General features: G+C 32.9%; 1 long non-coding RNA gene across 1 annotated transcript; it reads right to left on the reverse strand.

Annotated features, from left to right (window-relative positions):
- Positions 1–7240: 7240 nt before the first annotated feature.
- On the reverse strand, positions 7241–11599 carry LOC142171453 (uncharacterized). The gene is made up of 4 exons (XR_012701014.1): positions 11218–11599; positions 10937–11012; positions 9543–9644; positions 7241–7497 (listed from the first exon to the last, which is right to left on the reverse strand). It is a non-coding gene; the product is annotated as an uncharacterized LOC142171453 (long non-coding RNA).
- Positions 11600–16275: the final 4676 nt, after the last annotated feature.

Genomic DNA, 16275 nt, shown 5'->3' on the forward strand with positions numbered 1-16275 from the left:
TTTTATTTTCCTCCACTTTCGTTCTCCATATACCATTTGTAGTTAATCCTGGTAAACCAACCAAGAGTAAATTCCAGTACACCAACAAAAAATAACAGGTAAAAATACATTGAAGAAACAACAAGACTAAATAATCTATGTGGGTAATTACAGAAGAGAAACAAAATTTAAAGGAAAAAATTAAGAAAACACAAAAAGAAAATTGGCTAATGTTAATTAAGTGGTAAAAACGTAGAAACAATGAGCAATTAATCTAAGATAGCTAGTATTACTTTAGAAACCTTACCAAATTCATAAGTTTGTGTTAGTATCTCAGTACCAACAGTAAGCACATTAACTAAATAGAAGTAGATCTTACAAAGTTAACTTAGAAGAAAAGGGGAGAATGATGAAGTTACCAAATAATGATAACAGATGTTGATCTTTTGCTCCAATTTTTGGAAAAAATGCTTCTTTTCCATTTTGTTTTCAAATCTGCAAGAAATTGAAGCCAAATAACCGAAGGCTTAAAATTTGGTAACGGCATGTACTGAAAAGACGGTCCAAAATGGTTTTGCCTATTAAAAAGAAACATAGAGAGAAAAATTGAAGAGTACCAGATTTGATGCTGAAATTTTGGATCATAAATTTCGAAGAAATACACTATTTTGTGATAGATTTTTAGAAGGGAAAAAGTTACCAGCCTTTTCTTCTTAAGTTACCAGTCACATGTGCTGCAATTTTGAAAGTGGGGTTGATGGATTTTCAGTGGTCAAAAGAGAATGATCGTTGGAACACTGAAGACTTGAATACGTGAAAATGGACTTTTTTACCATGAAAGAGAGAGGATAGATAGCAGCGTTCGGAATTGCCGCCATCAAGAAGAAACTGTTTGGTAAAGCTACGACTATCAACGAAGAAAAACGAAACGTTTGTGTTTGTCATAGTTAATTAATGGGAAAAGGGACTTTTTTACCATGAAAGAGAGAGGATAGATAGCAGCGTTCGGAATTGCCGCCATCAAAAAGAAACTGTTTGGTAAAGCTACGACTATCAACGAAGAAAAATGAAACGTTTGTGTTTGTCATAGTTAATTAATGAGAAAAAAGGATAAAAGCCTAAAAATTTTGAGGAAAAAGATAAAATGAATTCTGATCATTGAGGCTCAAAAGAAAAGCTAAGCAAATTAGAAAAAAAGCTTCTGCAATAGCCATTTCAAATTACCCACAGCCCTGAAGTTGCATAACACTCTCTTTCAAGACTTTTACGGTCTCTTGTTACATTTTAAATATTCTATAGTTTCTTTCTCTCCACAACGCATGAATGAATTTTGTAAAGGTCAATTTGTTTAATCATGCTATATTTGTCTCCCCCCGCCAACATGTTTTATGACCCTGTAGAGTTATTGGTTCCATGTAGCAGTAACACCCGGTTGTATCTGCATCCAATTCAGTAGCCTGACCCACAAGTCCTTAGCAAATGTACATTCTCTAAAAAGGTGATCTCTTGATTCAATTGCAGCTTGACAGAACACACAAGTAGGATTCACATTAAGATCCTGAAGCCTATCAACACTCAACAATCTTCCAAGACATTGTAAACATATTGTGAAAATGGCTTTAGGTGTAGCAATATTTTAAATTATTAGACATCTTCAATAAACCTTCGGATAATTAGGAAGTAATTGCAAATTAACCTGTTTAAATTGGTTTTGAGTTATTGCCTTCAATTCTATTGGAATCTTCCTCACTTCTGAATGGGATAAGTAGCAAGAATGAGAGAATTATCCCACTATTTCATACACGGAAGAGAAATTCAAACACAAAGGGTAAAATAGTTGAATAATGTACCCAAAAATAGCTCTAGATTATTATAATACCAAAGAAGAGGAACCAATACATGCTTAAATTTTTCACATGATGTTTAAAAAATGAATAAAATTGAACACAATTCTCACAAACATGAAAAAGGGATGACAAAGGCATATAACTATATACTCTTCAACTGCGATTCCGAGAATATCATTATGAAAATTCATGAAAATTTTCAAACGCCACAGGCTAGTTCACAAAACTCAAACCCTGTATTATGAATTCTTTCTCTATCGATTCTCATGCTTTCAATATCGACTCTTTGATATAAATTTCAGTCTGAAAAATACCTTAAATATAACAAATAACAAAGATAAATGCACTGACTGGAACTTAGAAAAGAGGTTTCATATAAACTTGATCTTTGATACAACTGCACTTTGAATGAAGTTTCCTTCATGAAACTTAAAAAAGGCGCAAAAGGTAATGAAACAATTTTCAATCCTCGAGCAACAACATTACTTATCGGGTCACAAAGTAAAAAATTTTCTCATCAGTAGAGGAATTTAATGCCCGATCACATATTTAACTAAAACACCAATAAATATAATCATAGATTAGTAACTTCAACATCTCACCTTACAAATCAAAAAAGAGTGCTCATGTATTAGCACGTTAAAATATAAAACATAGACCTAAAGTAAAATCTTAAATGAACTCACCTTTTTAAATTAGCAGTACACAACATTACTGATTTTCCTTTTGTTTGGTGTAAAAGAAGGGTTCCCATAGTCCAATATCTTGTATAGCTCACTACATACAACCTATACAAAAATATCATATTTTTACTTCAGAATTTATCATTTGCACAGGGCGAAGCATGTACAAGCCTAACATTATAAAAGAAATTCGAATAACACTAAACTTCACTGAAAACTGAATTGCATTATTCTCCGGGAAATGCAACTATTTAGTCATGTTGCGAAAAAATCCCTGAAAAATCAGTACAAGAACTAAACAAAATAGTTCCGAGAAGGAGAGTAAATGCAAAGTTAACACCTTTAGCCTTTCCATGAAGAAAGAAACATTCACAACCCTTGGAGACTTGGATAATTGGAAAAGTGCAAATGTTTCAATCATCCTCTTCACACCATAATAGTTTGTTTGCATGCACTTATCTGCCAACTCATATATCTGAGATAATTTGTTATTCCAATTGAGTTGAAATCCTCTTGTCTATAGCAGAGCGAATGATAAATGGTGCACAAAATAAAGTCCAAAGTGAAAGGTTTTAGTGAACTACACGTAAAAACGTGAATTTTCCAGAATATTGCTATTGATTGTGTTGCTAGATATCAGACTCAAGATAGAACATAATTTTTCGTGGTTTCTTGACTAAAGCAGAAACATCATGTCATTTTCATGGTTAACTATGTATCCAAATCAAGTTCTACATATAATTAGTGCACATTGCTTTGGATCTCTCCATCTTGTACTTTCTTCTGCATCCAAAACTAACCCATTATATGACCTATAAGAACTGACCCATTATCCAAAAAATGTATCTCAAATTTATAATGCATAACTCAACATCACTGCCCATCCACCTCTTTACAAACTGTAAGAACCAAATCTTTACAAACTTACCTTAACATCTTAACAGATTTATTTTTAGATGACTATATTCATCAAAAAATTTCAAACCTTATTCTAAGACCACTTTTATTTTCCTCCACTTTCGTTCTCCATATACCATTTGTAGTTAATCCTGTAAACCAACCAAGAGTAAATTCCAGTATACCAATAAAAATTAACAGGTAAAAATACATTGAAGAAACAACAAGACTAAATAATCTATGCGGGTAATTACAGAAGAGAAACAAAATTTAAAGGAAAAAAATAAGAAAATACAAAAAGAAAATTGGCTAATGTTAATTAAGTGGTAAGAACGTAGAAACAATGAGCAATTAATCTAAGATAGCTAGTATTGCTTTAGAAACCTTATCAAATTCATAAGTTTGTGTTAGTGTCTCAGTACCAACAGTAAGCACATTAACTAAATAGAAGTAGATCTTACAAAGTTAACTTAGAAGAAAAGGGGAGAATGATGAAGTTACCAAATAATGATAACAAATGTTGATCTTTTGCTCCAATTTTTGGAAAAAATGCTTCTTTTCCATTTTGTTATCAAATCTGCAAGAAATTGAAGCCAAATAACCGAAGGCTTAAAATTTGGTGACGGCATGTACTGAAAAGACGGTCCAAAATGGTTTTGCCTATTAAAAAGAAACATAGAGAGCAAAATTGAAGAGTACCAGATTTGATGCTGAAATTTTGGATCATAAATTTCGAAGAAATACACTATTTTGTGATAGATTTTTAGAAGGGAAAAAGTTACCAGCCTTTTCTTCTTAAGTTACCAGTCACATGTGCTGCAATTTTGAAAGTGGGGTTGATGGATTTTCAGTGGTCAAAAGAGAATGATCGTTGGAACATTGAAGACTTGAATACGTGAAAATGGACTTTTTTACCATGAAAGAGAGAGGATAGATAGCAGCGTTCGGAATTGCCGCCATCAAGAAGAAACTGTTTGGTAAAGCTACGACTATCAACGAAGGAAAACGAAACGTTTGTGTTTGTCATAGTTAATTAATGGGAAAAGGGACTTTTTTACCATGAAAGAGAGAGGATAGATAGCAGCGTTCGGAATTGCCGCCATCAAAAAGAAACTGTTTGGTAAAGCTACGACTATCAACGAAGGAAAACGAAACGTTTGTGTTTGTCATAGTTAATTAATGAGAAAAAAGGATAAAAGCCTAAAAATTTTGAGGAAAAAGATAAAATGAATTCTGATCATTGAGGCTCAAAAGAAAAGCTAAGCAAATTAGAAAAAAAGCTTCTGCAATAGCCATTTCAGATTACCCACAGCCCTGAAGTTGCATAACACTCTCTTTCAAGACTTTTACGGTCTCTTGTTACATTTTAAATATTCTATAGTTTCATTCTCTCCACAACGTATGAATGAATTTTGTAAAGGTCAATTTGTCTAATCATGCTATATTTGTCTCCCCCCCCCCCAAATATATTTTCTGACCCTGTAGAGTTATTGGTTCCATGTAGCAGTAACACCCGGTTGTATCTGCATCCAATTCAGTAGCCTGACCCACAAGTCCTTAGCAAATGTACATTCTCCAAAAAGGTGATCTCTTGATTCAATTGCAGCTTGACAGAACACACAAGTAGGATTCACATTAAGATCCTGAAGCCTATCAACACTCAACAATCTTCCAAGACATTGTAAACATATTGTGAAAATGGCTTTAGGTGTAGCAATATTTTGAATTATTAGACATCTTCAATAAACCTTCGGATAATCAGGAAGTAATTGCAAATAAACCTGTTTAAATTGGTTTTGAGTTATTGCCTTCAATTCTATTGGTATCTTCCTCACTTCTGAATGGGATAAGTAGCAAGAATGAGAGATTGATCCCACTATTTCATACACGGAAGAGAAATTCAAATACAAAGGGTAAAATACTTGAATAATGTATCCAAAAGATAGCTCTAGATTATTATAATACCAAAGAAGAGGAACCAATACATGCTTAAATTTTTCACATGATGTTTAAAAAATGAATAAAATTGAACACAATTCTCACAAACATGAAAAAGGGATGACAAAGGCATATAACTATATACTCTTCAACTGCGATTCCGAGAATATCATTATGAAAATTCATGAAAATTTTCAAACGCCACAGGCTAGTTCACAAAACTCAAACCCTGTATTATGAATTCTTTCTCTATCGATTCTCATGCTTTCAATATCGACTCTTTGACATAAATTTCAGTCTGAAAAATACCTTAAATATAACAAATAACAAAGATAAATGTACTGACTGGAACTTAGAAAAGAGGTTTCATATAAACTTGATCTTTGATACAACTGCACTTTGAATGAAGTTTCCTACATGAAACTTAAAAAAGGCGCAAAAAGTAATGAAATAATTTTTAATCCTCGAGCAACAACAATACTTATCGGGTCACAAAGCATAAATTTTTCTCATCAGTAGAGGAATTTAATGCCCGATCACATATTTAACTAAAACACCACAAAATATAATCATAGATTAGTAACTTCAACATCTCACCTTACAAACCAAAAAAGAGTGCTCATGTATTAGCACGTTAAAATATAAAACATAGACCTAAAGTAAAATCTTAAATGAACTCACCTTTTTAAATTAGCAGTACACAACATTACTGATTTTCCTTTTGTTTGGTGTAAAAGAAGGGTTCCCATAGTCCAATATCTTGTATAGCTCACTACATACAACCTATACAAAAATATCATATTTTTACTTCAGAATTTATCATTTGCACAGGGCGAAGCATGTACAAGCCTAACATTATAAAAGAAATTCGAATAACACTAAACTTCACTGAAAACTGAATTGCATTATTCTCCGGGAAATGCAACTATTTAGTCATGTTGCGAAAAAATCCCTGAAAAATCAGTACAAGAACTAAACAAAATAGTTCCGAGAAGGAGAGTAAATGCAAAGTTAACACCTTTAGCCTTTCCATGAAGAAAGAAACATTCACAACCCTTGGAGACTTGGATAATTGGAAAAGTGCAAATGTTTCAATCATCCTCTTCACACCATAATAGTTTGTTTGCATGCACTTATCTGCCAACTCATATATCTGAGATAATTTGTTATTCCAATTGAGTTGAAATCCTCTTGTCTATAGCAGAGCGAATGATAAATGGTGCACAAAATAAAGTCCAAAGTGAAAGGTTTTAGTGAACTACACGTAAAAACGTGAATTTTCCAGAATATTGCTATTGATTGTGTTGCTAGATATCAGACTCAAGATAGAACATAATTTTTCGTGGTTTCTTGACTAAAGCAGAAACATCATGTCATTTTCATGGTTAACTATGTATCCAAATCAAGTTCTACATATAATTAGTGCACATTGCTTTGGATCTCTCCATCTTGTACTTTCTTCTGCATCCAAAACTAACCCATTATATGACCTATAAGAACTGACCCATTATCCAAAAAATGTATCTCAAATTTATAATGCATAACTTAACATCACTGCCCATCCACCTCTTTACAAACTGTAAGAACCAAATCTTTACAAACTTACCTTAACATCTTAACAGATTTATTTTTAGATGACTATATTCATCAAAAAATTTCAAACCTTATTCTAAGACCACTTTTATTTTCCTCCACTTTCGTTCTCCATATACCATTTGTAGTTAATCCTGTAAACCAACCAAGAGTAAATTCCAGTATACCAATAAAAATTAACAGGTAAAAATACATTGAAGAAACAACAAGACTAAATAATCTATGCGGGTAATTACAGAAGAGAAACAAAATTTAAAGGAAAAAATTAAGAAAATACAAAAAGAAAATTGGCTAATGTTAATTAAGTGGTAAGAACGTAGAAACAATGAGCAATTAATCTAAGATAGCTAGTATTGCTTTAGAAACCTTACCAAATTCATAAGTTTGTGTTAGTGTCTCAGTACCAACAGTAAGCACATTAACTAAATAGAAGTAGATCTTTACAAAGTTAACTTAGAAGAAAAGGGGAGAATGATGAAGTTACCAAATAATGATAACAAATGTTGATCTTTTGCTCCAATTTTTGGAAAAAATGCTTCTTTTCCATTTTGTTATCAAATCTGCAAGAAATTGAAGCCAAATAACCGAAGGCTTAAAATTTGGTGACGGCATGTACTGAAAAGACGGTCCAAAATGGTTTTGCCTATTAAAAAAAAACATAGAGAGCAAAATTGAAGAGTACCAGATTTGATGCTGAAATTTTGGATCATAAATTTCGAAGAAATACACTATTTTGTGATAGATTTTTAGAAGGGAAAAAGTTACCAGCCTTTTCTTCTTAAGTTACCAGTCACATGTGCTGCAATTTTGAAAGTGGGGTTGATGGATTTTCAGTGGTCAAAAGAGAATGATCGTTGGAACACTGAAGACTTGAATACGTGAAAATGGACTTTTTTACCATGAAAGAGAGAGGATAGATAGCAGCGTTCGGAATTGCCGCCATCAAGAAGAAACTGTTTGGTAAAGCTACGACTATCAACGAAGGAAAACGAAACGTTTGTGTTTGTCATAGTTAATTAATGGGAAAAGGGACTTTTTTACCATGAAAGAGAGAGGATAGATAGCAGCGTTCGGAATTGCCGCCATCAAAAAGAAACTGTTTGGTAAAGCTACGACTATCAACGAAGGAAAACGAAACGTTTGTGTTTGTCATAGTTAATTAATGGGAAAAAAGGATAAAAGCTTAAAAATTTTGAGGAAAAAGATAAAATGAATTCTGATCATTGAGGCTCAAAAGAAAAGTTAAGCAAATTAGAAAAAAAGCTTCTGCAATAGCCATTTCAGATTACCCACAGCCCTGAAGTTGCATAACACTCTCTTTCAAGACTTTTACGGTCTCTTGTTACATTTTAAATATTCTATAGTTTCTTTCTCTCCACAACGCATGAATAAATTTTGTAAAGGTCAATTTGTTTAATCATGCTATATTTGTCTCCCCCCCCCTCCCCCAACATGTTTTATGACCCTGTAGAGTTATTGGTTCCATGTAGCAGTAACACCCGGTTGTATCTGCATTCTATTCAGTAGCCTGACCCACAAGTCCTTAGCAAATGTACATTCTCCAAAAAGGTGATCTCTTTATTCAATTGTAGCTTGACAGAACACACAAGTAGGATTCACATTAAGATCCTGAAGCCTATCAACACTCAACAATCTTCCAAGACATTGTAAACATATTGTGAAAATGGCTTTAGGTGTAGCAATATTTTGAATTATTAGACATCTTCAATAAACCTTCGGATAATCAGGAAGTAATTGCAAATAAACCTGTTTAAATTGGTTTTGAGTTATTGCCTTCAATTCTATTGGTATCTTCCTCACTTCTGAATGGGATAAGTAGCAAGAATGAGAGATTGATCCCACTATTTCATACACGGAAGAGAAATTCAAATACAAAGGGTAAAATACTTGAATAATGTATCCAAAAGATAGCTCTAGATTATTATAATACCAAAGAAGAGGAACCAATACATGCTTAAATTTTTCACATGATGTTTAAAAAATGAATAAAATTGAACACAATTCTCACAAACATGAAAAAGGGATGACAAAGGCATATAACTATATACTCTTCAACTGCGATTCCGAGAATATCATTATGAAAATTCATGAAAATTTTCAAACGCCACAGGCTAGTTCACAAAACTCAAACCCTGTATTATGAATTCTTTCTCTATCGATTCTCATGCTTTCAATATCGACTCTTTGACATAAATTTCAGTCTGAAAAATACCTTAAATATAACAAATAACAAAGATAAATGCACTGACTGGAACTTAGAAAAGAGGTTTCATATAAACTTGATCTTTGATACAACTGCACTTTGAATGAAGTTTCCTTCATGAAACTTAAAAAAGGCGCAAAAAGTAATGAAACAATTTTCAATCCTCGAGCAACAACAATACTTATCGGGTCACAAAGCACAAATTTTTCTCATCAGTAGAGGAATTTAATGCCCGATCATATATTTAACTAAAATACCACAAAATATAATCATAGATTAGTAACTTCAACATCTCACCTTACAAACCAAAAAAGAGTGCTCATGTATTAGCACGTTAAAATATAAAACATAGACCTAAAGTAAAATCTTAAATGAACTCACCTTTTTAAATTAGCAGTACACAACATTACTGATTTTTCTTTTGTTTGGTGTAAAAGAAGGGTTCCCATAGTCCAATATCTTGTATAGCTCACTACATACAACCTATACAAAAATATCATATTTTTACTTCGGAATTTATCATTTGCACAGGGCGAAGCATGTACAAGCCTAACATTATAAAAGAAATTCGAATAACACTAAACTTCACTGAAAACTGAATTGCATTATTCTCCGGGAAATACAACTATTTAGTCATGTTGCGAAAAAATCCCTGAAAAATCAGTACAAGAACTAAACAAAATAGTTTCGAGAAGGAGAGTAAATGTAAAGTTAACACCTTTAGCCTTTCCATGAAGAAAGAAACATTCATAACCCTTGGAGACTTGGATAATTGAAAAAGTACAAATGTTTCAATCATCCTCTTCACACCATAATAGTTTGTTTGCATGCACTTATCTGCCAACTCATATATCTGAGATAACTTGTTATTCCAATTGAGTTGAAATCCTCTTGTCTATAGCAGAGCGAATGATAAATGGTGCACAAAATAAAGTCCAAAGTGAAAGGTTTTAGTGAACTACACGTAAAAACGTGAATTTTCCAGAATATTGCTATTGATTGTGTTGCTAGATATCAGACTCAAGATAGAACATAATTTTTCGTGGTTTCTTGACTAAAGCAGAAACATCATGTCATTTTCATGGTTAACTATGTATCCAAATCAAGTTCTACATATAATTAGTGCACATTGCTTTGGATCTTTCCTTCTTGTACTTTCTTCTGCATCCAAAACTAACCCATTATATGACCTATAAGAACTGACCCATTATCCAAAAAATGTATCTCAAATTTATAATGCATAACTCAACATCACTGCCCATCCACCTCTTTACAAACTGTAAGAACCAAATCTTTACAAACTTACCTTAACATCTTAACAGATTTATTTTTAGATGACTATATTCATCAAAATATTTTAAACCTTATTCTAAGACCACTTTTATTTTCCTCCACTTTCGTTCTCCATATACCATTTGTAGTTAATCCTGTAAACCAACCAAGAGTAAATTCCAGTACACCAACAAAAAGTAACAGGTAAAAATACATTGAAGAAACAGCAAGACTAAATAATCTATGTGGGTAATTACAGAAGAGAAACAAAATTTAAAGGAAAAATTAAGAAAACACAAAAAGAAAATTGGCTAATGTTAATTAAGTGGTAAGAACGTAGAAACAATGAGCAATTAATCTAAGATAGCTAGTATTGCTTTAGAAACCTTACCAAATTCATAAGTTTGTGTTAGTGTCTCAGTACCAACAGTAAGCACATTAACTAAATAGAAGTAGATCTTACAAAGTTAACTTAGAAGAAAAGGGGAGAATGATGAAGTTACCAAATAATGATAACATATGTTGATCTTTTGCTCCAATTTTTGGAAAAAATGCTTCTTTTCCATTTTGTGATCAAATCTGCAAGAAATTGAAGCCAAATAACCGAAGGCTTAAAATTTGGTGACGGCATGTACTGAAAAGACGGTCCAAAATGATTTTGCCTATTAAAAAGAAACATAGAGAGCAAAATTGAAGAGTACTAGATTTGATGCTGAAATTTTGGATCATAAATTTCGAAGAAATACACTATTTTGTGATAGATTTTTAGAAGGGAAAAAGTTACCAGCCTTTTCTTCTTAAGTTACCAGTCACATGTGCTGCAATTTTGAAAGTGGGGTTGATGGATTTTCAGTGGTCAAAAGAGAATGATCGTTGGAACACTGAAGACTTGAATACATGAAAATGGACTTTTTTACCATGAAAGAGAGAGAGGATAGATAGCAGCGTTCGGAATTGCCGCCATCAAGAAGAAACTGTTTGGTAAAGCTACGACTATCAACGAAGGAAAACGAAACGTTTGTGTTTGTCATAGTTAATTAATGGGAAAAGGGACTTTTTTACCATGAAAGAGAGAGGATAGATAGCAGCGTTCGGAATTGCCGCCATCAAAAAGAAACTGTTTGGTAAAGCTACGACTATCAACGAAGGAAAACGAAACGTTTGTGTTTGTCATAGTTAATTAATGGGAAAAAAGGATAAAAGCCTAAAAATTTTGAGGAAAAAGATAAAATGAATTTTGATCATTGAGGCTTGCATCACCTGCCTTATGGCCCTCAATTATATATTTATATAGATTGGGTCAACTATCTCATACATAAAAAAATAATTTAAATTAAAAATTTTGCATTTAGGATCCAAGTAAAAATTAAAGGCACGAGCAATCTATACATTCGTAAAATTTAATACACCATATAAATCAATTAGATTAAGTTTTCCATTTAAAAAAATATGCACGCGTAAAATTAGAAAATTGCATAAAGTCCAGATTGAAGCTTACCTTCAGGGGCAGATCTATGTAGAGTGTTGGGAGCGCCACGCCACACGAACCCTTGGGTAAAATTTTTTGTGTCTGGGTATATATATATATATATATTGATACTTTACAAAGAAAATGTTATATATTTAAAAGATGGCACTTGCAGCAGTATGTTGTCTCTAGGTGCCATGATCCAAAACGTACATTCCAGATCCAAGATGCAGGATCGGATCCCTATTATTCCCGATTCTTTCCTTACTTTCTGCTTCTTTTCTTGTATTTCTTCATCTTTTGATTTCCTCTGTAAAATCATTTTATTATCTATTCAATAATATATTTGATTCTTTTTTTCTTTGCGTAGATCTTCAACATTTTATTTGAATGTGATTTTAATATTTTCTCTTTTTATCCATATAATTTTATTATTTCTATGATCTCTAAAATCTTTTATTATTTCCATGGCATCAATAGACATATAAGGGGTGTATTTGCTAATTTTAAATTTTATTTTAATTTTATGCATCTAATCACATCATTCAATAGAGATAGAGAAATAGATCGAATTGGACAAAATTTATTCAGTTTGATGGTCATATATTTATTTATGCACCAAAATATTTGTAAATCGAACCACATTAATTCAAAAAAACAAATAGATCGAACCTAATCAAAGCAAACCGAATTAGTTCAAAATAGATCAAACAATGTGTACTGCTATTTATAAATTTTACAAAATGCCATCATGCCTTGATTGTAAATCCTTAGACAATGCTAAATTGACCAATTCAACTTTTTTTTTGGTTTCCCGTCCGGTGTTCGGTACCCGCATTGGAGCCCGACTATATCCGGATTTGCGCCGCGCAGGATCCCATTAGGGGGAAGCGCTCCCTACCAAGGACTTTTCCATACCCAGGATTCGAACACCAAATATAGGTATATATATGAACAATTACTGAAATTCAACAAATACCAATCCATACTTTCAAAAGTACAATAAATTAAAGTTAATGAATAATCTATCAAGTGTAATAAAATTCTGGAACCATTTCTGGCTAGTAATGTAAAGTTGATAAGAACTCAGAGAAGATTAGAGAATGCAACATCAACGACAGCGTAAACCAGAAGATAGAAAAGCACAAAGGCTAGAAAGAGTAAGGTTGCTCTAAATAAAATTGATTTGTCTGGACGGTAAAAGTTGATGATGAGAAGAAAACTTGAAATGGCTGCAGCTAAGAGGAAGATGCTTGCTCTAAGCTGTATATGTTTTTGGCTGGAAATTAGGGAATGTTCTGTTGTTGACAGCTTCTTCATAGCCATCGCTACTGAATTTAAACAAAGCAGGCTACAATTGTCAAGCAACTAGTCTGGCAATATGCACCCAAGGTCCTCATGTTTTGCCATTTTGACCACATCATCATATTCTTCTTTTCTTTGCTAAAGAGCATTATTACTCTACTTAGAACAAGCTTTTATCATCTAGGTGCAACCATTTTATCTTGGCTTGCTATGGCTGAATTTTTTGATCATAAATCACATGCAGATCCTCAAGAAAAACTTGTAGAAAGATCAATCTTTCTCGCTTTTGTCGGAAATAAACCCCCTGCAGAAATAATATTCACGGTAATAACAACGGAATAATAATGTAGTACCGAGATACGATAATTAACAGGAATAAAAAGAACAACAAGGACAAAGATTTTTAACGTGAAAAACTCTTCTGAATAAGAGGAAAAAAAAATACGGGCCCGAGAGGAGCAAAATAATTTACTATAATGAGGAATTTTACATCTAGTAGTCCCGAGTAAAATACTATAGGAACTACTATACACTCAAAAGAAATAACCATTTTTTAAGATTTTCACATCACTACAACATCGTTCACACTCTCTATTTTCCCTACACAGTCTATTTCTCACAATGCTTGAGAAATACTCTCTGCAACTATTGTGTTGGTTCTCTTTCTGTGTGATGTAAAATGAGAAGCAGATAGCTTCTTTTTATAGGAGAATGACCTACTTCTTCAACCAATCAGAATGAAGTATTTGTTAAAAATTTGCATTGCAAATTTTTCCTACGCCCACCAATTTGGCAACCAAGTCCAATTTGGAAACTTGGACTTTTTCATTATGGGGATGAACCCTGCAACTTTCGCCATTATGTCTTTGCTTTTATGGTTATTGCCTCGGCGTATGTTGCATATTCGGTTCTTCCATGACAACAACAACTTCATGCTATTGGGATATTGTTTTTATATTTGAAATTGAGAATTTTATTAATAATTTAAAATTACAATAGCAACACTCCATGTACATACTTAGAATGGAACATCCTCCATTATTTGGATAAAGTAGGATTTGAGATTAAGCTTACGAAAATTCGCATTAAGTGTCACGACCCAATTTCACCTATAGATCATGATGGCGCCCAACACTATAGCTAGGTAAGTCAACTAATAAATTAAACATATATCGATAAAATTTAAATCCAAAAAAAATAATAAGACACCAAATTCTACCAATGTGTGTGCCAAGACCTGGTGTCACAAGTGTATAAGCATCTAGTAGATTATACAAAAATCTAAATACTGTTTGAAATAAAAATAGACAGAATTAAAAATACAAGAAGAGGCACTGGTAGTTGCAGGTCGGCTCAGAAAGGCAGCTCACTACTACGCCCCTGGATAACGAGGATGTGTTATGATAGGTCCTCCACTAGTATCTGCCTCAGATCCTGCACAAAAAGTGCAGCAAGTGTAGCATGAGTACGTAAACAACGTGTACCCAGTAAGTATCAAGCCTAATCTCGAAGTGGTAGAGACGAGATGGCCGACTTTGACACTCACTAAGGGTCAACAATAATAAATGAAATAAATTATAATTATTCAAATCAGCATGATTCACAGAATTAATAATAATTTTATTCATTTAGCAAAAATAATAAAAATCCTTCAAATGCAATAATTTTCAATTTATCAAATAGCTATACAAGCTGCAATTCAATTTCAATAAATTTTTAATTTATCAAATAGTTTTTCAAGCTGCAATAAACTGTCCAAGTATCGTGAATTTTTTTTTATTATCAAGCACGATTTCTGCCGAGGCCGTACGACCCGATCCAGAGTTTTGTGTACACTGTCGAGGGACGTGCGGTACGATCCATAGATGCATCTATCCTGCCGAGGCATTCGGCCCGCTCTACAAGAAAGGAGGACATTTTCTTATGTACCTCCGGAATGAGAGTATATTTGTTATAAGATAAATTCAGGAGGAAGAACAATTTCTCTTAACAATTAATTAATTTAAACAGAAAAATCAAGTATATGAGATTTTCATCCTTTAATATTTTTATCTAACAATTCACAATATAAATATATATATCAAATAATATTAATTAAACAAAGAATACAATTTACACAAGTAATTCATGCTTTGAGTCCTAAACTACCCGGACTTTAGCATTAATAGTAGCTACACACGGACTCTCGTCACCTTGTGCGTACGTAGCCCCCATAATTAGCAACAATTATTTAATTTTAATCACCTATGAGGTAATTTCTCCCTCACAAGATTAGACAAGAGACTTACCTCGTCTTGCTCCAATTTAATCCACTAGAAGGCCTTTTCCACGATTATCCAACTCTGTCTGGCTCGAATCTAGCCAAAATAATTCGATACAATCACTAAAGATTATAGGAATCAATTCTATAAGAAAATACTACATTTTTAATAAAAATTCCAAAATTAATTAAAAATTCGTCCGTGGGGCCCATGTCTCGGAATCCAGCAAAAGTTACGAAATCCGATAACCCATTCAATTACGAGTCCAACCATACCAGTTTCACTCAAATCCGACTCCGAATCGATACCGAAATCTCAAAAGTTCGTTTATATAAGATTTCTAAAATAATTCCCAAATTTCAATTTCAAAACACTAATTAAATGATGAGAACAATGATATATTTGTGTTTATAGACCAAATCCAAGTTAGAATCTGTCACGACCCAAACTCAGGGAGCGCCATCGGCGCTCAACCGAGAGAACCCGACCGAGCAAGCCTATTAGACTTCCTTCTACCCAAACTCATCCATGAATAAAGAGGAGATGTACTCCATTAATCAATCAATGAAAAGATTTTATTAACAACTTCCTTTTCATTCCCATTAGCAGTTTCATTCATAATTTTCAAAACATTACGAGTTTATAGAATTAATGAAAAATATAATTTTCAAGTACCAATATTTCTAGTTCAATTCCCAACATCAACCATAACCCACAACCTATCTACGGAGCCTCTAAGTACAATAGAAGAGTAATATGGGAATGCCGGCAACAAGGCCCCGGCTATACCTCAAAACATAGTACATGA

Source organism: Nicotiana tabacum, chromosome 17 (genome assembly GCF_000715075.1).
Source record: "Nicotiana tabacum cultivar K326 chromosome 17, ASM71507v2, whole genome shotgun sequence".
Classification (NCBI taxonomy): domain Eukaryota; kingdom Viridiplantae; phylum Streptophyta; class Magnoliopsida; order Solanales; family Solanaceae; genus Nicotiana; species Nicotiana tabacum.